Below are 6,000 nucleotides of genomic sequence, written 5' to 3' on the forward strand. Positions count from 1 at the left end.
TCTAAATAAATCACATTGTCACTAGCAAAGCACCCCCACACCATCACACTTCCTCCTCCATGCTTCACGGTGGGAACCTGATAAGTGAATTTATATGCTTAAAGGTAATGATTAAAGAATTCCACCCTGAAACGTAACTATTAGTGATTAATAGTTTATGTAGCATGTATAATGAATAATTAAAGTACTAAACGTAAGTCCAATAAGGTTCAGTAGAGACATGTGAGGGAGAGAAATGTGTGTGTGTGTGTCTAAGAAAATACCGAGAACAATTCAACTGTGTATGACCCGACCTGGCTAGAAACTTACGATAGGACAGGGAGTCCTTTCAAGGTTCCTCTAATCTCGGGGGAATGGAACTGTCGGCTTGGTAGTGATAAACAGTGGATACAACTCACCTACTGTTCATGTGTATGTATGTGCGTAGGATATCTACTGTTTGTGTGCGTAAGTAGAGTGAATTATAAAATGGATGTCTTTGTATTGTGGACTTCAGAACGCTCTCGTGAATAAACTGTACGAACCTTTTGCATAAGCTGAGTCTTTCCCTAATTATTATTAAACCCAGGGTCTTACAAACCTCGGGAATTAGTCAAAGCTTTAATAATTGTTAGTTATTATCATTGGGATTCAAAATTCTCGTGACAGAACCACACTTGCGGAGATCATCCGTTCACCTACTCTGCGTCTCACAAAGACAGGCAGATGTTCGTGAACAGGTCAGAGTCAGGCAGGTACAGGACGACAGAATGGTCAGAACCAGGAAAAACTAGGAAACAGAACTTGAGCAACAGGAAGACGGGAAGCACACTGGTAAGACCTGACAAGACAAGACGAACTGACAACAGAAACAGAGAACACAGGTATAAATACACAGGGGATAATGGGGCAGATTGGCTACAAACACAAAGACAGGTGAAACAGATCAGGGTGTGACACTGTTAATTGAAATGTATTCCAGGTGACTACCTCATGAATCTGGTTGAGAGAAAGCCAAGAGTGTGCAAAGCTGTCATCAAGGGAAAGGGTGGCAACTATGAAAAATCTCAAATATAAAATATATTTTGATTTGTTTAACACTTTTTTGGTTACTACATGATTCCATATGTGTTATTTCATAGTTTTGATGCCTTCACTATTATTCTACAATGTAGAAAATAGTAAAAATAAAGAATTATGTGTGTGAGCAAATTATGAAGTGAGTGTTTGTGTGTGTGCATAAATAAAAAACAATGGTCAACTCAGTCCATGTAGCCATTTTGTTAGTCTTATGGCTGTCCAAGTCTTATGGCTTGGGTATAGAAGCCTTTCAGAAGCCTGTTGGTGTCAGACTTGATGCATCGGTACCACTTACCGTGCGGAAGCAGAGAGAACAGTCTATACCTTGGGTGGCTGGAGTCTTTAACAATTTTTCCTGATCCTGGATGGCAGGGAGCTCGGCCCCAGTAATGTTCTGGGCTGTCCGCACCAACCTCTGTAGCACCATGCCATCGAGGGTGGTGCTATTGCCATACCAAGCAGTCAAGATACCCTCAATAGAACAGCTGTACAACTTTTTGAGGATTTGAGGGCCCATGCTAAACCTTTTCATTTGAACACCGAGGAAGTTGGAAGTTCACAACCCACTCCACTGCAGCCCCGTCGATGTTTCCTGTAGTCAACGATCAGCTCCTTGGGCTTACTGACGTGGAGGGCTAGGTTGTTGTTCTGACAACACACTGCCAGGTCACTGACTCCCTCCCTGTAGTTGGTCTCATCATCGCCGGTGATCAGGCCTACCACCATCGTGTCGTCAGCAAACTTGATGATGGTGTTGGAGTCGTGCGTAGCCACGCAGTCGTGGGTGAACAGAGAGTACAGGAGGGGACTAAGCACACACCCCTGTGGGGCCCCCATGTTCAGGGTCACCGTGGCGGAGGGGATGTTACCTACCCTCACCACCTGAGGTCGGCCCATCAGGAGGTCCAGGTTCCAGTTGCAGAGGGAGGTGTTCAGTCACAGGGTCCTAAGCTTGGTGATGAGCTTGGAGGGGACAATGGTGTTGAACGCTGAGCTATAGTCAATGAACAACATTCTCACATAGGTATTCCTCTTATCTAGGTGGGTGAGGGTCGTGTGAAATGCAATTGAAATTGCGTCGTCTATGGATATGTTGGGGCGGTATGCAAATTGGAGTGGGTCTAGCGTTTCTGGGATGATGGAGTTGATGTGTGCCATAACCAGCCTCTCAAAGCACTTCATGATTACAGAAGTGAGTGCTAAAGGGCGGTAGTCATTGTGGCATGAAGCCTTTGAGTTCTTGGGAACAGGAATGATGGTGGTCATCTTAAAACATGTGGGGATAACAGACTGAGACAAGGAGAGGTTGAAAACTACAGTGAATGTGCCTGCCAGTTGTTCTGCGCATTCTCTCAGAATGTGCCCTGGAATACCATCGGGCCCCGGGGCCTTGCGAGTGTTGACCTGATTAAAGACTTTTGCAGACTTTACTGTAGTATTCACTATAGTGTTTGGCGGACATGAGGGTAGTATACTATAGTATTCACTGTAGTGTTTTTGAGGACATGACTGTAGTATACTTAAGCAATAAGGCCCGAGGGGGTGTGGTATATGGCCAATATACCATGGCTAAGGGCTGTTCTTATGCACAATGCAACGCGGAGTGCCTGGACACAGCCCTTAGCCGTGGTATATTGGCCATATATCACAAACCCCCGAAGTTGTCACACCCTGATCTGTTTCACCTGTCCTAGTTATTGTCTCCACCCCCTCCAGGTGTCGCTTGTTTTCCCCAGTGTATTTAGTGTGTTTCCCAGTGTATTTATCTCTGTGTTTCCTGTCTCTCTGTGCCAGTTCGTCTTGTATGTTTCCAAGTCAACCAGCGGTTTTCCCGTTCTCCTGCTTTTTGCATTCTCCTTTTGACCCTTGCCTGTTTCTGAACTTTGTACCCGCCTGCCTGACCATTCTGCCTGCCTTGACCACGAGCCTGTCTGCCACTCTGTACCTCCTGGAATCTGATCTGGTTTTGACCTTTTGCCTGTCCACAACCATTCTCTTGCCTACCCCTTTGGATTTATAAACATTGTAAAACTCCAACCATCTGCCTCCTGTGTCTGCATCTGGGTCTCGCCTTTTGTCTTGATAATTTCAGTTGATTGATTGCCTTATATATCCCGTAACTCAGTAAAATCTTAGAAATTATTGCATGTTGCGTTTATATTTTTGTTCAGTGCATTTTTGCTATGGTGTTGTCTGGTGAGTTGCTCAGAACTATTGACCCAGCTCAGTAGGTGGTCTGTTACTAACATGTGTCTTTGTTCTGGTTGAGGTGTTCCCCTCATTGAACACTAACTGGCAGTTTGCCATTTTAGCTAACCCTAGTCGGCAGGTGTTACTACATTATACTACAATCATGTCAGCAAAAACACAATACTGCCGCAATGTCCGCAAAAACACTACAGTGAATACTGTAGTATACTATAGTAATGTCCACAAAACCACTACAGTAAATACTACAGTATACTACAGGCATGTCCACAAAAACACTATGGTAACGGTTAAAATGTTGGCTTGACAGTCGCTGGACCAGGGTTTGAGTCCCGTTCGGGGCTACCCCCTGAATTCTGTACAATATACTGTACTTCCATGGTTGGTTTCATTGACTCTCCTCTTTAACTGCCCCTAATTGACCCATTTTTATCTACATCCTCCAAGTCTGTGAGAGAGGTTTAATTGAGCAAAGTGAGGTGTAGAATCACTGATCTACAAATAGTATTCCCCACCAAATAATAGGTTTTGTGCGATTTAATATTCACAGAGCTACACCTCCCCTGGCTTTGGCAATCCCCCTGCCAAACACACATGCACAACCAGACATTGATTGTAGACAGCTTGTCAATTACAGAACATTTCATAGGATTTCTTACCTACAGCAACACTAGTGGATAATGGTGGAAATACCAGTAAAAGCACAGTGCCTCAAAAAGTGCCCCCAAACTTCTGGCCCTATATATAGGTTACTCCATGGGAATGGGGGCATGTTATTCTGTGGTAAACAGTCACTTGTCTGTCTCTGCCTCGTCCTGTCCTGCTGTCTGCCGGCCCCATACATGCCGGTAGGGTGTTGTGTTGAAAAACTGTTGGTCACTAAATCCGACGAAAACTAGAACCATGAAAAAACGGCTAGCTGGAGCTCCTTTGAGTGGTTGGCTTCGGAGCCCTCACCCGCTATGTTTTTAATGCTGATTGTTTTTGGTTCACCCCACTATAGTGGTGTCTGGTTAGAACTTGATGTTGAGGCCCATAACTATACCCTTGTCTGTCACTACCACACATACGCAAACACAGCTGTTTCATATGGTGCTTTCATGACAAATGGGAAATCATGATGTCAGTGACCTTTAGGTTGTAAAGTTGGAGCTCTAGAAAGATGCCCGAGTTTCCGACTTGGAATTCTGAGTTGGATGACCGCTGAAAACAAGCTCCAATGGGGAAAATGGTTTTCTTCCAAGTTCCCAGTTGTCTTGAATGCACTGAAGTCGGAAGTCAGCGATTTCCGTGTTCCCAGTTGTTTTGAACGCGGCAATAGTTCTTCATGTGATTGTGATTATGCCATTTGACGCCCAAAACACTTGGGTTTTGCCTTTCCTGTGGCTCAGTTGGTAGAGCATGGTGTTTGCAACGACAGCATGGTGTGTGCAATGCCAGGGTTGTGGGTTCGATTCCCACGAGGGCCAGTACAAAAACAAAAAAAAAAAATGCATGAAATTAAATGTATGAAATGTATGCATTCACTACTGTAAGTCGCTCTGGATAAGAGCGTCTGCTAAATGACTAAAATGTTAATGTAAAAATGGGTTTAGGAAACAGCATGCGAACTGTCCATCAGCACAACACTTTCTTCTTCTTGCGGCAGCATATAAACACAGGCACTAACGTGAGGTGTCGGGAGCGGAGCCTTGGAATGCGTCCAAGTTCCCTTATTGGTTGGATGAATCAGATTGAGAGGGTTGGCCTTTTGTACACATGGTATGATTGTACAAAGGCGGAATGAGGTGAAACATGCACCCCTACACCCATAGAAATGAGTATAGGTTTTTGGCTTACAATCCTTTCAGGTGATGTAATAGGGCCATATCACCATTGAAATTACTTGACACACAGGCATGGCATTGAAAATAGCTATGCCCACATGACTTACACGTGGGAGAGCTGTAACACTGCAGTCTAATAGCATAAAGCAATCGAGGTAGTGCTGTATGAGATGCTCTTCCTGAAAAGCAGGCTCCACTCATTAGTTGACTAATAGACACCATTTTTTTTTGGAGTTGTACGCATCCTTACTGGCCTACCAAGCAAAAGAGCAGTAACTGTGCATTTGGTCAAAAAGTATATATATATTTTTTGTACATTAAATACATGCTTTATCATGTGGATAAATATCCCGCCTCCATTGTGTTGTGGTATGAAGAAAATGGGGGGGTCATGTTTTCAGTAACTGCAAAAAGTTAAGGTGAAACCAAGGAAAAAGGCAGTAACTGCCATCACACATCAGTAACTGCCTTTTACCTTGGTTTCACTGAGCTTTGTGCTGCAGGGTCTACGGTTGACCTTGGTATTATTTATTGTTCTTCGCTGGTACAAGTATGAAACTATATGACACTGACAGCCGCATACAAATAAATATATCAACACAAGTTTGTGTTAAAAACAATCGTCATGGAAACGTATTCCAGTGGGTGTACCAAGCAAGAAGGCAGTAACTGCCGTCTAGGGACAAAGGTCATGTCAGAGGTCAGGGTCAATATGAATAAAAAATAACCTCATAGTAAGACAACAGATAACCATATCTCCAATGATCTGCCTACAATTCATTTGGCTGGACAATACATTTTTTTTTCGCAGTTTCACTCTATGAGCAGTTATTGCTCTTTTGCTTGGTGGGGCAGACTACAGTAGCTAGATTTCTTTACTACACATTCCCTCTATCCATTACACATA

This window comes from Salmo trutta, chromosome 21 (assembly GCF_901001165.1).
Source record: "Salmo trutta chromosome 21, fSalTru1.1, whole genome shotgun sequence".
NCBI classification, from domain to species: Eukaryota; Metazoa; Chordata; class Actinopteri; order Salmoniformes; family Salmonidae; genus Salmo; species Salmo trutta.